The sequence below is a fragment of the Garra rufa genome, chromosome 15 (genome assembly GCF_049309525.1).
Source record: "Garra rufa chromosome 15, GarRuf1.0, whole genome shotgun sequence".
Classification (NCBI taxonomy): domain Eukaryota; kingdom Metazoa; phylum Chordata; class Actinopteri; order Cypriniformes; family Cyprinidae; genus Garra; species Garra rufa.
The window spans coordinates 7,226,793-7,239,642 of record NC_133375.1 but is presented as its reverse complement, the minus strand read 5'-3'; the positions used below and the strand labels follow the sequence as shown (position 1 = coordinate 7,239,642).

Genomic DNA, 12,850 nt, shown 5'->3' with positions numbered 1-12,850 from the left:
GACTTGACAGAATACATTCAAAATGAGGAAGACATCAACATTACCTTGAACAATCAAGCGAGGGGTGCTTGGTAGCATCACAGTCCCTTCTACATCAGTGGCTGTGGCACAAGGCTGCAAAAATAAGAGTAGAATAAGATTCAACAGTTAATAATCTGTACCTTGTGTTCTTCAGTTCTTCAAAACTAGCAGTTTTGGATGTAGCTAGCAGATTGCCCTTATAACACCAACATACTGTATTTTGATCACCCACACCTAAATTACTAAACACTACTGAACCACATAAAAAGTAATGAACAATATGTACACATTAGTTAAAGATAAATGTGAAAATATAGAATCTATTAAGGACTACTTGGGTTATTAACTTTAAAATGAACAGTGTGTAGTGTAGCTAGAAAGCTACATCACCACCCTGTAGTGACAGTCACTAAGCTGTAAGGTAGCGTAGGCTACTAGAAACTAAACTATACGGTTTGTATTTAAATATATACAAACACCAATACCAGATGACGATTAAAAGACAATAATTACAAACGTATATACAGATACAAATCACTGCAATTACTTTGGACTGTCAAGTTATAACCAACATTAATGTACGCAAAACACAGATGTGTGTACCTTGGTCTAACAGCGGGAAAAATGCCGCGCAACACATTTATTTTGGCAGTAGAAAATTCCAGAGACAAGATAATAAAAAAAAATTGACATGCGCACTTCATTTTTCTGTTGACGAGACAGACAACAGTTACTCCGTTTCACACACACAGCAGGGAAGAAAATTATAAAGTTACTAATTTGAGATGAATTTAATCCACCTTTGGCCAAATCCACAACACCATAATTTATCTAGTTGAATAACTGTCATAATACCCACATTAAGGCCACATCTTACCTTTTAACTTTATTTCTCGTCGGTCAACGTAGGAAATGCTGTGGGAAAAGAGAACGCTGTTAGACTAACTAAGATAAGCTTTAAGAAAAGCTAAAGTTAAATGTTTGACGGTGTATCTAACCAGACGTCTCAGTTAACTTACGGTATAATTAACACTAACTACAACCAACGTCTGTTCATTCAAATTTGCGCGCTTAAACCTAGACTGCTCTAGGTTTGGAGAGTCTGCTCCAGCTAAGTTACAAAAACATGACAACAGAACCTACAACTAACGCTAATTTGGTTCATACTTTTAAATAACATGCACTATCAAAAAAAAAACAGTAATCAAATTGATAAAGTTTCACATTTAAACACTTACCGCTGAATCCACCGAATGAGACCACGCACATCAGACAGCTCTGATGACGCTGCCGCAGTTGCCAGTGCCACTCGAAAAAGACGGAATTCACAGTAGTTTCTTGTAAAAGCCCCGCGCCTGCATTATTTTCACAGTAAAAGTCTAAATACGGTATTATATTGTGAATTATCACAGTTAAAACCTGTGAAGTGGTAATAATGTAATTAACTGTGAAATATTACAGTTATATCTTGTGAAATCCTGGAAAAAATTTACAGTGAAAATACAGTAGCCAGGCGACAGCCAATCACGTTCGTCCTGTTCGGGAGCAGCAAACGGTCTAATTTCATTGGCTGACGCTGCTATGACCATGGCGTCAGTGCCAAACTTCAGCCACGCCTTCCGTCAAGCGTTGACGCTGACGCCCCGTGTGAACACACCGTAACTCACATCTGAGGAAGCCCCTCAGGGCGAGACATGGGTTGCACGTCCTGTCCAGGCAGCTTCTCAAAGCAAACATCCAGCCAGGATTTCAGGGAGCACATCACGAAGCGTATACTCTGAGAAGCTTAGCAACTTGGCTACATGATCCAGCAAGCATAGATGTTTTCACCTCCTTCAGATCTCTCTACCTTCCTTTGACTCGCACCTTCTCCTAGATCTACCCGGAGGTGGTTAAGGGGCATGAGTCATATCTTATGTGCCTGCCTTTGATCCTCAGACCAGGACAGGCCATAATCCTCTTGCTGTTCAGGCTCAGACCTGGACCTTCTTGGAATGAAGGACATAAAGGAGAGCAAGATACATGGTGTGTCGCAGTTCAGCTATCTTGTCAGGGGAATGACCCAGGTCTCTCAGCAGGTCAGCCTGGGAACCATGAAGCAACACCATGGTGTGCAACGAAGTCACAGCCTGACCTGCTGCTGCATACGCCCTTGCATTCAAACAAGATGCATACTGAAGGGGTTTGGACAACAAGGAGGGAGCCTTGAGAGAGGATGTCTCACCTACAGAGCCAGCTAGCATCCCCTCAACTTGAGCTGGGTGGCTATGGTCAGACAAATAACGCTTATTGAGATGACCCCGCAGCACCATCTTCTTAGCCTGTTCCATTACCTCCAACATCTCAGCCTACGCAAAGTAGGAGGATTGAGAGAGCTTAGTCTAGACTTCTTCCCTCCTCAGACATCTCCTGCTCTTTCTGGCCAGAAGCCAGCAGAGCACTAGCTGGATCAGACAACGTAAGCAAGACTGCATCATCATCCAGCAGCTTGTCCGTGACATTTCTTTAACTCGTCAGCCAGGTCCACTCCTTAATCTCTACAAACTCACTTTCCTCCGTGCCTCGGCAGTGGTGGGTCCTGAGCAGATGGCTGTCCCTCTTTCCTCGAAAAGAGGGACAAACAAGAGTGGAGCTTCTTCATCGGAAGATACTTGCAAGATTACCCCCTCCAGGACATCGCAAGCATGCTCTTCACCCAAACAAAGGACGCAAAGATTGTGTGTCATGAGGTGTCAAAAATCGAGAACACAGATCTACACTTCTTATACACTTTACTGCTGCTCACCATAGTGGAAAGAATGATCATTTCATTTCATTTCATTTCATTTATTAAGATCCCCATTAGCGCCTGAAATCATCTTACAACTTCTTCTACAAACATAACATTCCCTTAAAGACGAAGAAGAGGATGACATGTTCTTCCAGCGCCCTTTTATACTGTGGTCACGTGAGTAAGGATGTCATAGACTGTGGCCAGCCAATGTTATTGTTGTGTTTAGATGTATGCTTCAGACACCGGTTACACCCATAGCAATCGCTAGATGGCACAGTTAGAGGTTCCCTCGAAAGGCAATCAAGTTTATTTGAAACATTGAACAAACATTTTTTTTTTTTTTTGCTTTTAATATGAATATGCTAGTCATAAGGACATCTCCAAAACATTTTCAAAATTTGAGAAAGAGACAAAGAGTCGGAGGAGGACTCAAATTCCATCTGTCATTATGTCTATGGAGAAGTGAATAGAAGGAAGTCTGTCTAAACTTGCATAACCGGTTATTTGAGGTTGAGTGCAAAATAGAGAGAGAGAGAGAGAGAGAGAGAGAGAGAGAGAGAGAGAGAGAGAGAGAGAGAGAGAGAGAGAGAGAGAGGATAAGCATAGTGTGACAGCACAGAATTAAATTTACACGGAAGAGCTGAAAGAAACATTTGATAAGGGCAGAAAATTTACAACACTGTTTCAACATAATGGAAACCCCAGACTTCTCCTTAGTGCGTAAATGGATTTCTTGAAAGTATAGATTGTTACGACCCCTTTCTTATCTAGGGGCGGAGAAAGGAGGGTAACAAAAGTTGAGATAAGAGGGTGAGAGAACTCCTGTCTCTAGTTCCCAGAACAAGTACAAATTGTAATAACACCAGTTTTTAAAGGTGTTATATAAAGTACTGTACTTACGGTAATGTATGCTAAGTTTTAGCCTCTCCATTTACCAAGTTTATCATGTTGATTTGTGACATTATTCAACACTGGAAATATGAGTATTATGAAATAATTTTTCAATATAATTCTGTTTATAAAGGTTATGACATTTTTTCTATGCTTACTACATAACCTGTAAATTGTTTTTGCAACTGGCATCTGAAATCTAACTTGTTAATAGACATTGACTATTTATGACCACTGATGAATTCCCAATGAGTGATGCTTTAGCAATAAAACTGACACTTTTGAACGCTACAGATGAAACCTAGTCGACCTGAGCTGTTTGATTTTGAGGGTGTTTCTATGGTCCACTACTTCACTGACAACTGGGAAAAAGTAAAAAACTTTCAAGCAAGACCTGATGACATTCTAATCGCAACTTACCCCAAAGCAGGTGAGAGCATTGCATAACCTTTTGTAGGTTTATTTTATTTTTAATTTTATTTAATTTTATTTTATTAAGAAATTAATAGATTTAATTGGTAAAGAAACATTAAATTGATCAAAAGCAACATCAAAAATAATGTTACAAAAGTTTTTTTTTTTTTTTTTTAAATGCTGTTATTTTCTTTCTATTCATCACAGAATCCTGTTGCACATTTCTTTCAAATTATTTATTCTTACTTATATTACTTTTAATAATTATATTACTATACATTGACTGGACAATTTCCTTAACTCTAATGAGGAGTTCATCTTGTGTCTTTGGTTTGGTTTTAGACAAAGATCCATGACATTGACTCTGCCCACTCTGCAAAAGGGGAGGATTGGTGAGGAGTCACAGTATTTAGGCCTTGTGCAAAGGATGGGGGTGGGGAGAATGTGAAGTTGCTGTTTTTGCAGAAATATTGCTTCAGCGATCACTTCAAGTTAGAGGAGGAACATCTTTGTTGAAAACATTTATACAGTCCTCCCTAGATATGGTGCACATTGACGTGTCCAAATGCAAATATAATTAACCTGGATATGATAAACAGCCTTACTAACTATGAATAAGCAAAAAAATATGAGTTTACTGAGGCAAAAGTCAAAGTTAATCATTTGCTAATAGCGAGAATTGGACCTTAAAATAAAGTGTGACCAAAATTGTATTTCACAGTATATGACCCTTTAAACATAACCAGTTACTCACAACAGTATGCAATAAGAAAATGGGACTTCACGGTATGGTATGGTATGTTTCTAAAGAAAGAGTCTAAATGCATGTAATAATTTTTACTCTGCCCTGATTTTCCAGGTACCACCTGGGTGTCATACATTCTAGACCCTCTATATTTTGGTAATGATGATCCAAAGCGCCAGACCTCCCAGCCTATCTATATGAGAGTGCCGTTCCTGGAGGGATGTTTTAAAGTGATGCCATCAGGTCAGAGACCACAATATAAGAGTGTTCAAGTTTTATTTTTTATTTTTATTAACTCTTTTACTTTTTGCTATTCACCCTTCCACATTATAAAGCCCTGCATGGATTCTTTGTTCCACATATTCTGTAATTTATATACTGTGACAGATTGATTTAAACCACATGCTTTGTAATGCCTGTTATCTCTGCATTTCTTGCAAATCAGAACCAGTTTTCTGTAGTCCTTCAGAGATACTTTATGTGCAGAGCACACTGAGGTCCTCTGCTGGCTTTACTGTGCAGGTGCATTTAATGTACTGCCAATTGTACTGTATACAAATTGGTAGCATTCACACTATTTTAACAACATTAATTGGAGTAATTAAAAATTAAGGTGAAAATATTTTCTTCTTTGTTTATTTTTTGGAAATTGCATTAAAAATCCAAAGGACTACCTGCACTGTAAAAAAACAACCTATAGAATCTACTCAATAAAATGAGGTAAATTGAAGTAACAATTTGCACTCAGTTTGTTTGGGTAGATTCTATTCTATATATCTGAGTAAAGAATACCTGAATTTATCAGCTAAGAAAAACTAAAAAAGTAGGTAAAGTCTACACAGCAAAAAGCCCAGTTTTAAATGAACTCTCCCGGGAGTTTATTTGAGTCCATACTCAAGAGTCACACAGCTTTACTTGAGTTAAAGACATTTAACTCACATTAAATATAAATTAATATAAACAGTATGAACTTCAAATATTGTTTATTTACTGTATGTCTTGTCTTAACCACAATGAAAACTTTATTAATTTAGAACCACATTTTTTACTTTTTAGGGACAGAACTGGCTGATAATCTGCCCACTTCTCCTCGCCTCATCAAAACTCATTTACCTGTTCAGCTTGTGCCCAAGTCCTTCTGGGAGCAGAATTCAAGGGTAAAGTTCAAAGGTTTCAAAGTTCAACTCAAGGTTTTTTTTTTTTTGTTGTTGTTTTTTTCACTCTGCGATGTGGCGTAAAAACAATAACGTCTCTAGGTTACGTATGTAACCATGGTTCCCTGAGAAGGGAACGAGACACCGCGTCCCCTAGGGGTCGCTATTGGGGAACGCCGCAGCGTGACTCGTGTCTGAAGAATGCATATAGAAAAACTACATGAAATGGCCGGCGACAGCGTATGACGTCACCGCGGCGCGCTCGTCGCCGCTGGTGCGTCACTAGCGGGCGACACAGTATAAAGAGCCACCGGTGTAAACACATATCCGCTTCATCGTCTGAAGCTTCTCGTCCGAAGCATGGAAAAAAGCGTAGGGACGCGGTGTCTCGTTCCCTTCTCAGGGAACCATGGTTACATACGTAACCTAGAGACGTTCCCTTCCGAAGGAACTCTCACCGCGTCCCCTAGGGGTCGCTATTGGGGAACGGTTATACCCACGTCTCCGTGCTGAGGGAGTGCATCATAGCGAGCACAAAGTGTAAATTCTATAAAGAATTATCCCTATAGGACGAGGTGACAGCTGTCAAAACGTAACCTCCCCGGCCAAAGCCTGAACTGTTACTCACTTACCTGAATGGGTCAAAGGACCCAGAGCACAGCTCAGGATGGAACAGGAGGTTCCTTCGGAGGAACGGCTAAGTTAATACTTAGACTTAACTAGAACAGGAACTGCCAGTACTATTGAGTCTCAGAAATAGCGACTAACAGGCCTGTCCCAAGACAGAGACCGTTCTAGCAGGGGTTATCCTCAGATAACACACCCTGGATAACAGATGGTCAGGAGATATCTAATGTGATATCGAGTGAAGTTGGGCCCAGGGAGACCGGGGTTTTAAACCAACACAAAAAATGGGAACGAGGACCGCGTAACCCATACCGTATAGGATTTTAGAAGGAACCAAAAACTTGGTGAACTTACCACTTATGTGGATTTTAGGAGGTGCACAAGGATTCCTTCAGCAGGTCGGCCTGGTAGGCCTAAAGCACTGCCATTGTGTGCAACGCACCCACCGCCTGACCTGCTGTTGCGTATGCTTTGCCATTCAAGCTAGATGTAACCCGAAGGGGAGCTGATGGCAAAGAGGGAGCCTTAAGAGAAGATGTCTCGCCTGTTGAGAGATAGTTGGCTAACGTCTCATCAACAGGGGGCATCCTCTCATAGCCGTGTTCCCGCATTCCTTCAATATTTGCATAATTAGCAAGAGGGAATCTAAAAATGCGGGAAGAAAACGGCTTTTTCCATACCTTCTCGATCTCTGAATGGAGGTCGGGAAGGAATGGAAGGCTTACCGGAGCCTGGAGGCGATGGCTAGACAGGTAGCGTTCATCCAGTCAGCCCCGCGGGGCCTCCTTTCTGGTACGCTCCCAAGGCAAGTCAAGTCTTGCCGTGGCCCGATCCATGACCTCCAAAAGCTCTTCATACGCAGGGCAGGAAATAGAGGAAGACTCAGCCTCAGCTTCTTCGTCCTCAAAAAGCATTTCCTGCTCATCTTGGGTGGAACCCAAAAGAGCACTAGCTCCTGGATCTGACGACGTCAAAGAAATAGCGTCATCAAGATCAAGGAGCTCGTTCTCATCTCTGGCCGATGAGCGAGAAAAAGAAAGCCCTTTCTGTAGCTCATCGGCCAGATCCAGCTGAGAGCCCCACGAAGTCAGTCTCCTCCGTGCCTCGGCAGCGGCAGGCCCTAAGCCGTGGGGAACAGCTGGACGCTCATCTTTTCTCGAAAAGAGAGACAGACGAGAACGGAGCTTTTTCATTGAAAAACGCTCGCAATGTACACACGTTGCCCCCTCGAGGACATCGCGTGAGTGCTCCTCACCCAAACAGAAGACGCAAAGATCGTGTGTGTCGTCAGGCGTTAAATAACGCGGACAAGGATCAGCACACCTCTTAAACGTCTTGCTAGTGCTCGCCATAGTATAGGAAAGATAAAACAAATCTTACCGGAATGCACGTTCAGACAAAGAGAAGCTGAAGACTGCGAAGAGGATTTGTGTTTACACCGGTGGCTCTTTATACTGTGTCGCCCGGTAGTGACGCACCAGCGGCGACGAGCGCGCCGTGGTGACGTCATACGCTGTCGCCGGCCATTTCATGTAGTTTTTCTATATGCATTCTTCAGACACAAGTCACGCTGCGGCGTTCCCCAATAGCGACCCCTAGTGGACACGGTGAGAGTTCCCTCGGAAGGGAACTAATGGTTATCACCTTACTTAGTTGGTTGATTACATTGATAATTGCAAACATTTTTTGTATTACACGTTTTCTAAAATGTTAGGTTTTAACATGCAAATGAGGCATTATTTAATGAAATATGCACTAATTTGCATACATTTTTAGTACAAAAATCTAAACAATGGATGAAGTCAGTTTTAAAATTCTTGTTTAATTTTTGGCATATTAGAGTCAAATGTTTTTACAGAAGGAATTTCGTTTATCTAATTTGTCACTCCATAATTCAGAAAATACTTAAAACAGGCAGAATTTTTTTTTTTTTTTTTTTCAAGCAAATCAAGCAAATTATACAGTATACGAACAAATCATTCTGTAAAAACCTTCAGGATATAGAAAGGAGAAAACTTTGGTTTGTGTAAGTGCTACTGAAGTGGAGATTTATGGCTCAGTGTAGGAGAAAAACTAAAAACTCATTTTGAGAAAACGGCCTTTAAAAATATGTATTGTAATTGAAATGTATTGACACAAATAGATAAAGTGCTATAAAAGAAACACTTAACAGTGCCTTTTGGATGTTTTCTTTCCAATAGTCTGAAAAAACACAACAAGCCCAAAATCTCAAACTTGACAGGTGCATGAAAAAACTATGTTTTTGCCTGTGTCATAAAATACAAGCTTTCATGCCTCAGTGTTTGGTGTGGTCACTGACAATGCTTTTTTGATTAAGGAATATTTATTTAGCTTATATATGCAGTTGACAAATTACAGGAAAGTCCAGGAGATCTAGTTGCTTTGTGCATTTTGCTGGCATGGTCTGCCCATTTGTCCAATTTAAATCAATACAATGTTGTTGAGTACTCACCTTTATCGTATGAAACATTTCTATCCTGATGGAAGTAGTCCTTTCCAGGGTGACAATGCTCTCATCCATAGGGCATGCGGGCTCCCTGAATAGCTTGATGAGTATGAAAATGAAGAGTGAATCATATTCTATGGCCTTTATAGTCACCAGATCTCAACCCAATTGAACATCTGTGTGAGATTTTGAACAGATGTGTTATAGCACTCTCCACACCACCATTAAAACGCCAAATTAGGTGTAATAAGTTTTAGAAGAGTGGTGTTTCATCTGTCCAGTAGTGTTCCACTTCCAGTAGTGTTCCAATCAATGCAAAGGTGAAGCTGTTTTGGCAGCACGGGTTGGCTTCAAGACTTCAATCTCTAACATGAGCAACTTTTTTTTTCGTGTGTGTTTGAAGACATAGCAGTGTGTTCTATGAATTAATTTTGTTACATTAAGTAAACTTTAACAGCTCTCTCCTGCTCCGTGAGTAAGAAGCAGTCAGAGGTGGGTAGAGTACCCAAAATCTGTACTCAAGTAAAAGTACAAGTACTTATGGAAATATTTACTCAAGTAAGAGTAAAAGTACAATCTTATAGTTACTTGAGTAAGAGTAAAAAAGTATCCGATGGAAAAAGTACTCAAGTAGCTAGTTACTAGTTATTTCTGATCTGATTGATATGAAGTGAAAACCCTGAATTTCAAACTGTTTAGAAAGCTTCCGCACACCTCTCCTTGAAAACATAGGCTGAAGTAAGGTGTTTATATATATGGCTCGCAAAATCTCTGGTAGCCCTTCGGGCAGGTACTCTTCAGATTTTGGTAGCCCGAAAATTAATTTATCTAGCCCAAATAAAAAAAAAAAGACCTTTTTTTAAATATATAAAATCAGATAGGAGTCTAATCAAAAACATTTTTAATACACAAATATAAACAAATATCTTGATATCTTGAAGTAATTTTATTCCATTATATTTATTTTATTTAGTGTATCTGCAGAATATTTTTAAATATTAATTTAAAGCAATTCATGGCCCTTTTTAAGATCTGCACAAGTAAAATTGGATTGGACAATGTAAAGTAGAATATTAAGCCATAAAATGGCATGATTTAAAATTCAGATGCAGTTTCACACAAAAACAAAATATGTTACACTGTGGCATTTCATCCTTTATAACATTAAAAGGGATAAATTGAGTATATAATTTATTATATTTATTTAAAACATAAATATTACTGTACTTGTTTGGATTTTTAGAAGGCACCTTAACTTTTTACATTTACAACTCCGTGTTTGCTGCATAAAAACATGGGTCGATAATTGCAATCATTTGACCATAAACAGCTGAAAAAATATATTGGAAATGAAAAATTTATTGTCACGAGGGGGCGCTTTAGGAGCGCTGAAATATTACGGTTTCCATAGTAACAGCTGTACACAAACCAGCATTAACGCAGGCTGTATCCGAAATCGCCCCCTATACCCTATTCACTATTCCCTACATAAGTCCACTCATACAGTACACTTGAAGGAGTGAATGAAAACGAGTGAGTGAATTCGGACACTGAGTGCACCGGAAGGACTGCCGCTTTTGCATAGTATGCTTGCTGTTTAACAATCATTTAAAACGGACAGTTCCAGTAGTAAGATTAAAGCATTTATCTTGAACTATGTCACGGAGTTAAACAATTTAATAATCAATTTACAACGAATTTATACTATATATACATATAGTTGTACGCTGTATTACGCCGTGGACAAGCGCGTTGTAAAATGAACAGATGGATGATTCAGCTGCATGCGCCATCTTTTGGCGAGACACGGGAATTCAATCTGCCTGTGGCGCGACTCTTGCAGTGCATTATCTCTAGCCTTTGAGTGTACATCGGTTGTACACTCGTTTTTGCGGTGCATTGTGGGATTGAATGAGTGCACTCGAGAACGTCCACTATGGTTTCGAACACCACTTAAAATGAATGTCCCCTCAAATAGTACACTATTTGAGGGTATAGGGGGCGATTTCGGATACAGCCGCAGTTTTTTCAGACATGAAATGAAATCTCAGTAACGGAGGAATGCCATCAAATGTAGCGAAGTAAAAGTAAATTTGTTTCATTATAAATGTACTTGAGTAAGAGTAAAAGCATCTTTAAATATACTCTAAAAGTACTAGTTACCCCAAAAATTTACTCAAGTAAATTAACGAAGTAAATGTAATTCGTTACTACCCACCTCTGGAAGCAGTAAACACTGCATAGGGACCGTATGGGACATAGCTTAACTCCCTCTATTTAAGATTACATTAGTCGTGTAATTAAGTGAATTTAATGCAAATCTTGTTTCTTGTCATTTTTTTGTCCACTTCTTCCAGGTTGTGTATTTAGCACGGAATGCAAAAGACAATGCAGTTTCCTATTTTCATTTTGATCGAATGAACATGGGAGAACCTGAACCAGGTGACTGGAACACCTTCTTACAGAAATTTATGGAAGGAAAGAGTGGGTAAAATATTTGGTAAAGTAATGAAATGAACTTTTATTAGTCAGTGACAATGGGTATAAATAAAGAACCATTTTGATAATATATTTAGATATTTATATTTATATTTAAATATAATTACAATAACATAGATATAAAATCATTGTGGGAGTAAAAATATTTAATTTCTCTTTTATGCGCAGCTCCTACATAGCCTACATGAATGAATAAATTAACCACTAAAGAATTGTTTTAATATTCCCTTTAAGTGTTTGGTTCTTGGTTCGATCATGTCAGTGGATGGTGGGAGAAAAAACAGACTTATTCTAACTTACTGTATATGTTCTATGAGGATTTGGTTGAAGTAAGTTCTGTTCATAGAGTGACCTTTTTATGAAGCGTAAAAATTAATATATATGCTTAATGTGTATTGTACGAATTACTTAGGACACAGGACGTGAGGTGGAACATTTGTGTTCTTTCTTGGGTTTGTCCACCTCAGTTGAAGAGAGGGAGAAAATAACAAAAGAGGTTCAGTTCGACATCATGAAACAGAACAAGATGACCAACTATTCCACTATCCCAGTCATGGACTTCAAGATCTCACCCTTCATGCGGAAAGGTTAATAAACCACTGATCTAATTTAGTTCTGTCCTTTTACTCAAATGCTTTTCTCATCTTTTTGTTTTTGGTTCAAAGGTAAAGTTGGAGACTGGAAAAATCACTTCACTGTGGCACAAAATGAACAGTTTGATGTAGTCTATGAACAGAAAATGAAGAACACCACTATCAAGTTCCGCACTGAGTTTTTTTTTTTATCACTAAATAAATAAGCAATTGCATATGAATATTTTATGTGAAAAATAAATTACAGTTATGTTCCCCTATCCCAGTGTAATTTGCAGTGAAGTATAAATGCACCATTAGATTTCTGCAAAAAGTGGTGAATGTGTTTTATAAAAGAGTGGACTTACTGCAAATACCAAAGACAGCAGTGTTCATTTAGATGATTAATGTTTTGTGAAAGATAGCTTAGTGTGTAAACTCACCGTCCGATAATTATACTTATCAGATTTATTACAGTAGGTCAATGACAGCACTTCATCTGTTTTATTCAAAAGCTAACTTGACCACAAAAATACATGGAGACAAATAAATACAGGGGAAAATTCACTAAGAATGAATAGTGTTGTATTTGTTGTAAACACATCGTCTGCTTTATTCTAGGACCCACTAAAAATGTTCAAATAAGTAAATGGTCAAAACATGCAGGCCAGCTCCGAGTATTAAACT

The 12,850-nt window shown here is 39.0% G+C and overlaps 1 pseudogene; it reads left to right on the top strand.

Moving 5' to 3' along the window:
• The first annotated feature begins 3,979 nt into the window (after window positions 1-3,979).
• LOC141287072 (cytosolic sulfotransferase 3-like) lies at window positions 3,980-12,390 on the top strand (annotated as a pseudogene).
• The last annotated feature ends 460 nt before the right edge of the window (window positions 12,391-12,850 follow it).